Below are 12,679 nucleotides of genomic sequence, written 5' to 3' on the forward strand. Positions count from 1 at the left end.
AATCTGGGACTTAAACAAATTATTTACAAGTTGAGGGACTGAAAGTGGGAGGGCCTATAAACGATTTCTTCTTGACCCTCGAGAGGGTCTGCGAGTGAATCTTATCGTTCTAAGTTTTGTGCAGCTATACATGGACAGGTAGATCAAGATCAAGTCTACTTGGAGTTGCAGATATTGAAGCACTTAAAAGAAAACGAGAACGTGAAAGTTGGTGGTTGAACTTAAAAAGGAACTGATTGTATCTGAAGACAAGGAAAGAAACCAGTCGGCTCAAGAAAGTCAACAAAAGAAAATTAGATGTCGAGCCTCCCGCATCTGATGTTTCTAAAATTTGCTGTTGCCGATCATTCCCAGAAATAAGATGGAAATTCAAGTCTACAAGACTAGAAAATAAAGATCTGTTCAAGATCCTGGATCAAGACAAGTACTAGGTTTCAAGAAATAAAGACGAAGCAAAGAACTTGACGAAGGTTCCTCGACATACTCAATCCTAGAGGGAGATTGTAGAGCCAATATTCTATATTGTTTTTAGGATTGTATATGTCGTTTTAGTTTGCTTTTAGTCGGTGTAGTACGTACTCGGTACGTTTAATTTGTACGTTTATTTTGTAAGTTTTGGAGAAATGGGGACCCTATAAAAGGTCACATACCCATTTCTCTACAAACCAACTCTTTCACAACTCTTGGAAATAAAAAGAATTTCTCTCTCTCTATCTTCTTCTTCTTTCTTTCAAGCAAATAAACCAAACAAACTAAGATCCGAGATCCGAGTGTCGTTGGTGATTTCCGCTAACCAACAACACGGATTGATCCGAGTCAAGTCTTGAGATCCATTTAGAGGACCTACAATTTTAATATATACCCTTTTTATTTCTTTAGGAACCTTTTTAACTAAAATAATGCTATTTTTATTTGCATTATATTATTTTTATTTGAAAAAAGTTTAGTTAATTTAGTTTCAAGAAAATAAAAAGGTATAAAATAGTTAAATGATGGATTGAAATGACATAAGGACATTTCCATGGTTGGATGTTGGTTAGGGAAGAATTAAATGTTATTCAAAATGGTTCCTGTTCATGAAATAACATATACGTTAAATTTGGGAACTTCACCAAAAAAATCTCTCATTAGTCGTTAATTTGTGGCTTTGCGATTTTTCTTTACCGCAAGTCGTATTTCTTTTGGTCAATGACTTTCCGTTTGTGTAACTAGTCCAAGGCAACATGTTGCTCATCATCGCTATCGGATTCCGACCTAAACTACATAACATCTATTTTTGAGAATATGGGCAGAGATATTATGAAAGGATGAGTAGGGATTTTTTGCTTTTTTTAACAGTATTATTACCGTTGATATAACCGTTGAAGGCTTAGGATCATCGATGTAACCCTCCCACACGAGATGCTTTTTGCTCGGTACCTAGAGCTATAGGGCGGTGTTTCCGCGGGTACTGCGCAACATCTAAGCCCTCACGTGGACATTCCGTCCACCTACAAGTTTACTTGGTGCACAAAATTTGGTTACTGCATCTTTGAAGCGACATGAAATGACAATATATTATTGTTATTAATTCGTTTACATTTTTTGTTTAGATTCAACTTATTCATTTGTATAGTTTATAATAAATAATGATTTGTGTCAACTATTGTAATTTGTTGCTGTGAGTTTATTTTACACAAAATTGTGATATGAAAATTTATCACAAAATAATTCTTTGATAATGGACTTATCATTTTGGTCTAGTCTACCACCATATTTGCATGTACGTTTTCTATTGCAACTAGTTGTGTTGGTTGGAAATTTATGTTAAATGAATGGATATTTTATTTAGTGAAATATTAATGAAACTTTTAATATGGTGAATTACAAATAAACTTTTGGGTAGAGTTTTATTTATGTCACTTGATGATATTTATTAAAGTTTATGTCTCAAATTAAGTGAGACATTTCACTCATCTATGTTTATTGCATAAATTTGCCTAAAGAAAAAGAAGAGAAGTTGGGAATAAAAATGATGATCATCAACAACAAACCTAAGTATATTTTTTCCATTGAATATTGTAGAGGAGAACTCTCTAAACTTAATCTTCATATTATCAAGTTCTATCACACTAAAGAATCCGGTGTAGCCTCGGGCGCGTAGCCTTTCCCGGCAGTACACACTATTCCGTTGTTGTACCCTGGGAGACAGACGACTCTTTAGTAGAGACCCGAAATCTGTTTTAAGGGAAGCGTATTGAATACGTGCCTCAACCACGCTCAATATATATTGTTTTGTTCATCTTTTGTTGCAGTCAATGGAGTTATCCACATCAAGGAAAAACTAAGACAAATGTGAAGATACTCAACGAGTGAAAGACTCGAGTCAAGAAGTTTCTATTTAAGTTCTCACCGAAGACATCAACATAAATCTTTATATTAATATAAATTGTATTTTATTTTTTTTTCCTTTTTGGTTGTGTATACGGTATTGTACTACGGTATTTCTCTTGTATAACGAGATTATCGTTATACTTATTTTATTTTTATTATTTTTAAATAATATTGTGACCCATGTCCTACAATCTTAAAACAGAAATTCGTGAGATTGTTGCTACAATCTTAAAACCTTATTTATAAGGATTTTGGGTTCACGAATGGTTTAAAATAAAAATATTTTAGAGATAATAATCTTGTGAATATTTTCTTTTTTGGGAAATAAAGTGCGTAGTACAACTTGTTGTGTTTGGATTTTTAGAGATCATGGTGCAATCTTAAATCCTATACCGTGTTACAAAACGTAATGTTTGATTCATCCGTTTGGTCTTAGAAACGATTTTTGTAATCGTTTATATTCTAATTATGGTGTTGGAAACGATCTTGGAAAACCATTGAGATTTAATTGGTTTTATTTTAACGATTTTTGTAATTGTTTTTGACTAACAATTTTGTTAGAAATGGTGTTTAGTAAACCAGTCGTTTCTTGTAAACATTAATAATCTAACGTGCGCATTAGATCACGTTTATCGGTTTGTGTAAGCATGTGTGTTAGAAATGATTGCTTTTATAAAATAATATGTTTAAGAAGCTTGTCTAAACACATCGTTTCCACATGTTTAAGTATCTAACATGCGTGCAAGATACGATTCATTTTATATATATATGTGTGTGTGTGTGTTTAAAACGTTTTGTGTAAACGTTAATTTTTTGGCGGACGTGTTAGAAAATACTGTAGTGAGATGTACATGTGTATTTTTTTTGTGAAACAGTGCACAAAAGATTCTATGTGTGTTTGTTCATATTTCTCCCATTAAGTTACTATTAATTCAAGTAACTCGGTGTTAATGACATGACTTTTGGGCTGTATACTAGAAAAACCAAAAATTTAAAAGGTTTTGCCTTAACGTTTAATGTTTCGTGTATGTATTGTCTTTCGTCTAACGTGTGCGTTAGAATCGTTTAAGTTATGACATGTTTGTTAGAAATTGTTTATAAACCGTACAACCTAGAAATGTTTTTTGGACAACGTGCGCGTTAGAAACAATTATAAATGGTTTATTTTAATAACTTTATCCTTGGAAAACGTTATATGAAAACGTTAAATTTTGTAATGTGCGCGTTATAACATGTGTGCTAGAAACTGTTTTAATACATGAATATTTTATAAAGCCTTATTGATATTAATAATATAGTATATTGCAAAACTAAGAAAATGATTTAGTATGACTTTTAAACAAAGTTTTGCATTTTTAAAATTTTACAAAATGTTTGCTACTCTTGCTAAAAGTGGTGTATGTTAAACTAAGATAACGTTCTAAAGGGTATTTTATGGTGGAAAACAACTTCGTGTTGTGAGAACAAGATAGATTTCTCAAGCTTTACCACTTAAGTGTAGTAACTGTAACAACTTGATGTTAATTTGAACATTTTTGTTCAAGAATATGGTTTCAAAATTGAAACGAGGACACTGACATGTGTGCATGGAGTTCTATTTGAGGGAGTACCTCAATCCATAACATAAAATGATATCACTAAGATGATTTCGGTCAGATGATGAAAGTGTTGAAGATAATAAAACTTTGTGATTTGATGTCTAAATGTCGTATGTTTATCCATTTATCAAATTTTTATTAAAAGGTGTTTTACACTTTATGTTGTTGTTTCGTTTGTATTATTATTTTGTGTTCAATATCTTCGGATAAAACATGCAGTTTTACAACCAAATACAACAATATTTATTGTAACGTACAAAATTATTTTCTAGATTTTTAATGAAAAATTTATGTTAAAAAGAAGAATAATTTTAAATGGATAATGCAAAAAGAATATTGCATAAGAAACAACTTGTGAGTTGTTGCATTGACAAAAGTCTAAGACGAGACATCAAATGTATAACCATATCATGAGATGGTCATGGAATAACAATGTGAGTGTATTAAGATGAAATACACAAGAATGTGATATTTAACTCCTTGGAAATCAGTAAATGCGAATTAATATATGTTAATGACGTATTTAACTCCTTGGAGATTAAATAAGTGTGAATTGTAACATATGAATTAATATATGTTGATGAGATATTTAAATCATTGGATATTCATCATTGAAAATTCACCGAGTTGAATCGTAAGAGATTTATTATGCTATTATTGTAATTGATATTAAGTAATCTCAATAGATTTATTATAATATGCTTACAATAGCGATGGACATATAGATGTTTTACCACCATTCACTTTGTTTGAACTATGTGGAAATTTTATCTTTCATTTTGGAAGAGTATCTCAATAAATAGTTTCAAGAAACAACAATGAAATGTATAAATCTTTCTATGTAAATGTGAATTCCAAGAGTTTGAGTGTTAATCCATTTGACTTTATCTCAACATACTAGTGATTATAGACGAGTGACATTAATCTTGATGAATGTATTCATCAAAATGATTTGGATTAAGACTTATGTTCAAAGTTCATATAAGTAAATGATGAAGCCTTTGAGATCAAAGGAAAATAAGTTATGTTCCTTAAATGAATGATAAAGTTTTGTATGTGCTACATACAATAACTTGTGAGAATTTCTTAAATACTAAGTTTTAGAGATTGTTAATAAGTCTTATAATTTTGTCTAAAATTTTGGGTTGAACGTTCAAAGTGAGATTATAATGGCTGTGAAGAATCAGAATGATGCATCTTCTGTTCACATGCTAAAGTATTGTAGTCTAAAGTATGCTAGACTAGTACTTGTTAATTGTGGTGCTTTGCGAAGACTAATTAATGTGAAACATTCACAAAACAAGAATGAATTTGTGTATAGACAAATTTAAAGTGGGTCGTCATTCAATCTAAGGAAATGATATAACTTATGAGGATCGTCAGAAGACCTCAACTTTTTAGGTATGTTCTAGATGGTGATTTATAATCCTTCTAGATTTGTGATGGTTTGTTAACAACCTTATGACAAATTTTGCTTAAACTTTATCAAGTGGTGAAAGCTAACACTAAGGCATGTGTTACTTTATTAGTTAGTAAGCATTGATGAACTCACTGATACAAAGACGTGGTCTTGTTCAAATCATGAGTGCCGATTTATGGTCATAAGTAAAGTTAAGCAAACTATGTCAAAATGAAAGAAATGTGGGGGAAGCCATTTAAGAAACAACCCTTTAGGGGTATATAGAAATGGTAATTGAGATGATTTCTCATACTCATGTAGAAAGGAAGAACCTTTTTTTACCCCATCCAAAAGTTGGATGATGTTATCCAATAGCACTTAAATATTTCTCATACTCATGTAGAAAGGAAGAACCTTTCTTTACCCCATCCAAAAGTTGGATGATGTTATCCAATAGCACTTAAATATGGAGGTGTCTTGCATTTGAAATTGGAAGGTTTAGCAATGAGGATTATTATAATTCAATCTAACATTGCAAGAACACGACTAAGTGGAGGACAGAAAGGTAGTAGTGCATAATGGAGATATGTTTGCCTTAATGATAAGTGTATCTTACAAATTATAACCAGATTCAGGTGGCCACTATGGTTATAGTCTTAGAAAGTTGACAATAGGGCAAAATTAATTTATAAGTTAAGAACACATCATGACAACTTATCTCAACTACGCAAGTTATCTATAGTGACTAGACAAAGTCAAAGATAATGTTATGGATCCAACAACCTGAGGGTTTAGTAGAGATCAAATTGTGGAATGAGACTAAAGCCCATGAAAAAGGGTATATAAAGGAAAACCTAACTTAGTTGACTGGAGATCCCAAGATCTAAGTTCAATAGGATAACCTAATTATATATCTAAGGGTGGTCACTGTGGGGGCATAGCCTATGTATAATTTGACACATAAGCTAATATATATATCCTCCTAAATTATAAAGAGAGTCTAATTACTTCCTAGTCCATTTCTATAACAACAGTGACATGTTGTGAGACTAAGCATAATATATGGTTAATGATTTATGTAAATCATTATAACCTTAATGCTTTTAATGATTTGTGGATAATCACCTATGTGAAAGAGAAGTGGGGTCACTTTGAATGAAATTGTGGGGTGCGCAATTCCTAGAGCTTTCTCAAAACCAGGCTAGTGTTCCACCACCATAATGGACACGACAATGAGGGGATGTGCTCGGCTAGGGAGAGTATTGTGTGAAGTGTATTGTCGTCTACACAAATGGGGGTTTGTTCAAGGACATCGTGTCTACTAACCGCTAGGAGACTAAGTATACTTCACAAAGGAAGGTTCAAAGCTAACACCTACCTATTCTGCAATATTCAACTGTCGAGGTTCCATTAGATATCTTGTATGTGTTTTGATCAATCTCCATTAATGTGGGGGATTGTTGGAAATTTATGTTAAATGAATGGATATTTTATTTAGTGAAATATTAATGAAACTCTTAATATGGTGAATTAAAAATAAACTCTTGGGTAGAGTTTTATTTATGTCACTTGATGATATTTATTAGAGTTTATGTCTCAAATTAAGTGAGACCTTTAACTCATCCATGTTTATTGCATAAATTTGCCTAAAGAAAAAGAAGAGAAGTTGGGAATAAAAATGATGATCATCAACAACAAATCTAAGTATATTTTTTCCATTGAATATTGTAGAGAAGAACTCTCTAAACTTCATCTTCATATTATCAAGTTCTATCACACTAAAGAATCCAGTGTAGCTTCGGGCGCGTAGCCTTTCCCGGCAGTACACACTGTTCCGTTGTTGTATCCTGGGAGACAGACGGCTCTTTAGTAGAGACCCGAAATCTGTTTTAAGGGAAGCGTATTGAATACGTGCCTCAACCACGCTCAATATATATTATTTTGTTCATCTTTTGTTGCAGTCAATGGAGTTAGCCACATCAAGGAAAAACTAAGACGAATGTTGGATATTCCTGTATTAGAACCGAAATAATAAAATAGAAACAATAAATGATAACGGTGAACCGGGCTTGTGTTTGACACAATTCCCTTAAACAGATTCGCGGTCTGTTCCCAAGGTACTCCGGTTCGAAGCAGTAACGGACTGCCGGACTTGATCACTTGTCTGAAACGAAATCGTAAGATGTTGCAGCAGAGAGGAAGAGAGAGTTGTGTGTTTTTCCATCTGGGTGTATGAACTGAAGCATTTCATCTAGTTTTATATCAATAAAACTAAAACTCATAACTTAGTGTTGACCATAATAATACTTAGTAATTAGTGCATAATTATCACCATAATGGTCATCATTAGTACAATGAAACAGAAAATAATAATCATTACTGAATAATGATCATTGACCATCAGTTACGAAATCATTAGTGCAATGAAACAGAAACTAATAATCATTACTGAATAATTGATCATTAATGTAATTGACTATCAGTTACGAAATACTCAATACCGAAATTAATAATAATAATCATTAAGAGAATAATTATTATCATTAAATCGTTTGACCAACTTTTGAGACATTCATTCACACACACTTCTAATTAATTTTCCAACAGTTCTATCACACTAAAGAATCCGGTGTAGCCTCGGGCGCGTAGCCTTTCCCGGAAGTACACACTGTTCCGTTGTTGTATCCTGGGAGACAGACGACTCTTTAGTAGAGACCCGAAATCTGTTTTAAGGGAAGCGTATTGAATACGTGCTTCAACAACGCTCAATATATATTGTTTTTTGTTCATCTTTTGTTGCAGTCAATGGAGTTAGCCACATCAAGGAAAAACTAAGACGAATGTGAAGATACTCAACGAGTGAAAGACTCGAGTCAAGAAGTTTCTGTTGAAGTTCTCATCGAAGATATCAACATAAATCTTTATATTAATATAAATTGTATTTGATTTTTTTTCCTTTTTGGTTGTGTATACGGTATTGTACTACGGTATTTCTCTTGTATAACGAGAGTATCGTTATACTTATTTTATTTTTATTATTTTTAAATAATATTGTGATCCGTGTCCTACACTGTTAACAAGATTCATTTTGTCAAAGTGGTGTTATATGGAGATTACCAAGTGCCTACTATTATGCCATAGACCCACACTGAGCTAGGGCTATAATGGAGCCGTGCTTACCCAGGGTGAGCTCGGGCTCAAGCTCAAAATTAAGCAGGTAATAGTTGGTAATGAGAACAAAATTGTTGACTTGCCGGGAGGCTCTTTGGGCTTTTGCATTAGGTAAAGAACCTGAACTTGCTGTAGAACTTAGATAAGTTTAAGTTCAAGATTTCTTGGAAGGATTCAACATTCAACCCATGATTTTATATATTTCAATTTAAATATGGATTTTCTTATCAATTGTTATAAAGGTTAACATAATAAGCAAAACCAAATTCATTTTTTATCACGTTTTTGTTTTCATAAAGAATAATTTATTGCATATTTAACTTATGTTTTGTGGCATGTAGGATGTGTCTTGAATCTAGATGAGAACCATAATTCTGTAGGTTATCGCTTGCGGAAGTGTAATGATTATGTCCTAAAAGGGGTCTCGTTAACAACCACACCATAATAAGTTGGTAATGCATGTGGTTCAAATTGAAAGTACAAAATTATTACATTTTAGGAAAGGTACAATGATTGGTTTCACTTTATGAAATCATATCCAGTCAAAATCGCTTCGGTTCATAATATCGAATATCGGTACTGTTAATATCAACGATATTAACTGATATTTGACTGATATATCATCGATATTCCCGATATCAGCGTTTTAAGTCTTGATTATCAACTTTTAGTGTTCAGTGTTATTGTTTTAAGTCTTAATAAATTCATATTTGCTACGATTGTTAGTGTTTTGCAATTAGCAAAAGGTTAATTTGATAATTGTAGGAGACTATACTGAATTATTAATGTTAAATTGCTAAATATATGAATTTTACATGATAATAAAATTACTGATATCCCACCGATATCTCACTGCGATAACTGATATCTCAGATATCGGTATATCCGATATTTTTCCACATTAACTGCTTAGATTATATCACTTGGTTAGTGTTCCGTTTAACATACAGGTGAAAAATATAAAAACGTCAAATATACATATATGAATTATTATAATTATAAGGTACTACAAGATGAATATTAAATGAATAGGTAATTTCATGGTTTGAAAATAAAATTACAGCTCTAACATTGTTGTTTTTAATAAAACAATATAAAGACAAATATTAAGGGAAAATTTCTAAAATAGCTCTTTTTAAAGAGAGAAAGCCTAAAATAGCACTTTTTCCTTAGAATTTTTTAGAATTTGGACTCTCCAGACGCATTGGAAAAAGATAATAAATATGAGGGAGCAGGTCAAATAACTAAAGAAAGTTAGGGAGCATACCAGATTCGGGAAAATATTGAAGGGAAAGTCCAATTTTTTTTGAAATGTTGGAGCAAAAGTTCAAACTTTTTCTAAACTTTTTTTCTCAAAAAAACAGTCTCCCAATACTGTTTTTTTTATGTTTCCTACATTTTCCGTCCATATTTTCAAATTTTAGGAAAAAGAGATTTTTTACAATTATACCCCTGGCGACGAACGTTTAAGCCGGCGATGGAAGCCGTCGGATTTCAACCGGAGATAGGCGAATTTTTTACTATTTGCTACGGATTCTTAATTTTGCAATGTATTTAGCTACATAAGCTACGGATTTAGCTACAAATATATTTTCTACGGATTTTTAGCCATGAAATTTTGCTATGTAATATAACTACGGTTTTTTAGTTACAGATTTGCTACAAATTTTGGCTACATAGTTTGCTGCCGAGTTGCTACGTACATTAGCTAGGAAAGTTGCTATGATTATTGCTACTAATTTTGCTAGGAAACTTAGCTACCATTTTAGCTTCAAATTTTTGTTACGAATCTAGCTTCACATTTTTGTTACGAATCTAGCTTCAAATTTTAAAGCTTTTTGCTACGAATTTTGTAAGCTTTTTGCTACAAATTTAGCCATGAATCTGTCTATAATTTTTCAATAATTTTGTATTCTATAATATTTCAATTGTTTCATGTAGACAATACATTCAATATTCTTTAAATATATGAAACATATTAAATATAAACATAAAAATCAAAACCATATAAAATAAAGTGTCAAACTTATCTAAAAACAATACAATAGGTACTAAAATTTTATTGCTTATCAAGATAAACCCAATTCTTAATGAAACATGTATGTGACTAGTTCTATTACAACAACCGAAATCTGTTATTGCTTTTGAGGTATAACCTCGCACTTTTTCAATTTTCTCTATCATAGCATGATTCTTTACGTTATGTCATTCGAACTCCGTTATTTGTTCTTTTAACCAAGGCACCTACAAGTAATATAATATCACATTAAAATATATAGTACAATAATACCAAACACATTAGAGCCTCTTATTACTAGTGTTAACAAATTACAAGATAGAAAAGTCATAAGTCAACATACCTTCCACCAAGTACAATCTCACGCTTAGGTTAATCGTCCAAGCTCGCTCAATGCCTCATCAGATGTTATAGCTAACCCTAAATTGACGCACACAAATAGAAATAAGCAAGATTGTTGTATGTAAATCATTGGCTATTTAAAGTAATTAAAGTAATAAGCAAAGTTTCTGCTTTTTTTTGTGTAAGTCAGTTGCTAAGTTTCCCATGAGGAAATCAAAAATATATAAAGTTTGTGCTTTTTTCATATCAACAAATATACAGGTGTTGCTACCCTTCTTCATTAAAATATTGGTAGATTAATATCTTCATAATTATAAGTTTCTCATGACTTTTCTAATCCATTGATTACACATAATCCATGATCCAAATTGATTTCTCACACTTCTCGATGTAACTTGACTTCTCGGATGAACCATCCCCTACACACACACACACTCACTCACTAGTAGTAAACCCGCACAATATAGCGGCGGCACCAATATGTTTATACAGATCTTTAGTAGTTACGACCATTTAAACATATTGTACAATACGGCTTTTTCAAAAACATGGATGCTGCTTTTGTACGTTATAATTATTATACAAATCCCAAAAACCTAGTTTTATACCCGTGGCTCGGTAGTTTAATGTCATAATAACAAATTCTATCTTTCTTAACCATAAATTTCTTCTTGATAACATTACACGATAGATTTGACAAATTGGATACCACTGCAATCCAAAACCATGCTCTGTAAGAACGTAGCAGACGATAAAGCTGGGAAAAACAATTTCACAGCCTTCATTGCGAGTGCAAATGAAACATCAACCAATGACAGCCAAAATTTTATCCAAGTAGGTTAATTATTCTGTGGATCCTTGTGAACCCCTACTTACCCTATAGATCCAGATCTGTCCCTAACATCAACTATCCCAAGATTCATGTTTTCGAAAAGATAGTACAATGTGTGCGTCATAAACAATGCACAGATTGCTAAAGCTGCATATTAGATACTAATTAGTATAAAAAGAATATAATAAAAAATATATTATCAATAACATGCGCGTACCTGTGCATCGCTGTTCTTTGGTTGTTTATGACGATTCAATGCCCACATCAAATACACAATGACACTACGAACAATACACTACTATGGTAGTCACGGTTATTTGGGAAGTATCTTGAAGCCTTCAAAAACAACCAAAGATTTAATGTCAACCTAGATTCAAAATTGATATATTTTTTAAATGATCCGAATTCATTTTGCATATATCTATTTTAACGCAAAACAAAACCAATTTTTTTAGATGATTCAAACTCATTTGGGCTGGCATATCGTGTATACTCGTACACAATAAGACACGAACACGATAAGACACAAACATGAAATGTGTATACTTGTACACGACACGAAAACTTATCGTGTACCTGTATCCCAAACACGAACACGAACATGTTAATACGGTATACACGATAAGACACAATAATACATGATAAGAGATGAAATCGATCCTACGACAGTTAAATTATTCATATCAACCTAATTGGGAATGTCGTGAGAATGTGACGGCTGAGAAAAAGTGAGAATGTTTTAGGAATTTAGGGTTTATGATAACTTATAATTATATATATTTAATTATAAAAATCTAATCATGTACTTAACATGTACTTAACAGGTAAACAGGTATTTTACCTGTTTAGACACGATAAAAAAAACAGGTAGATTCATGTCTACCTGTTTAGTACACGAAACCTGTTAAGGCCTTACCTAGTACATGTTAAAGTCGTGTAAGTACGTG

Source organism: Bidens hawaiensis, unplaced genomic scaffold, assembly GCF_021521415.1.
Source record: "Bidens hawaiensis isolate Kalapana, Puna unplaced genomic scaffold, B.hawaiensis_p1.1 tig00036430_1, whole genome shotgun sequence".
Taxonomy (NCBI): domain Eukaryota; kingdom Viridiplantae; phylum Streptophyta; class Magnoliopsida; order Asterales; family Asteraceae; genus Bidens; species Bidens hawaiensis.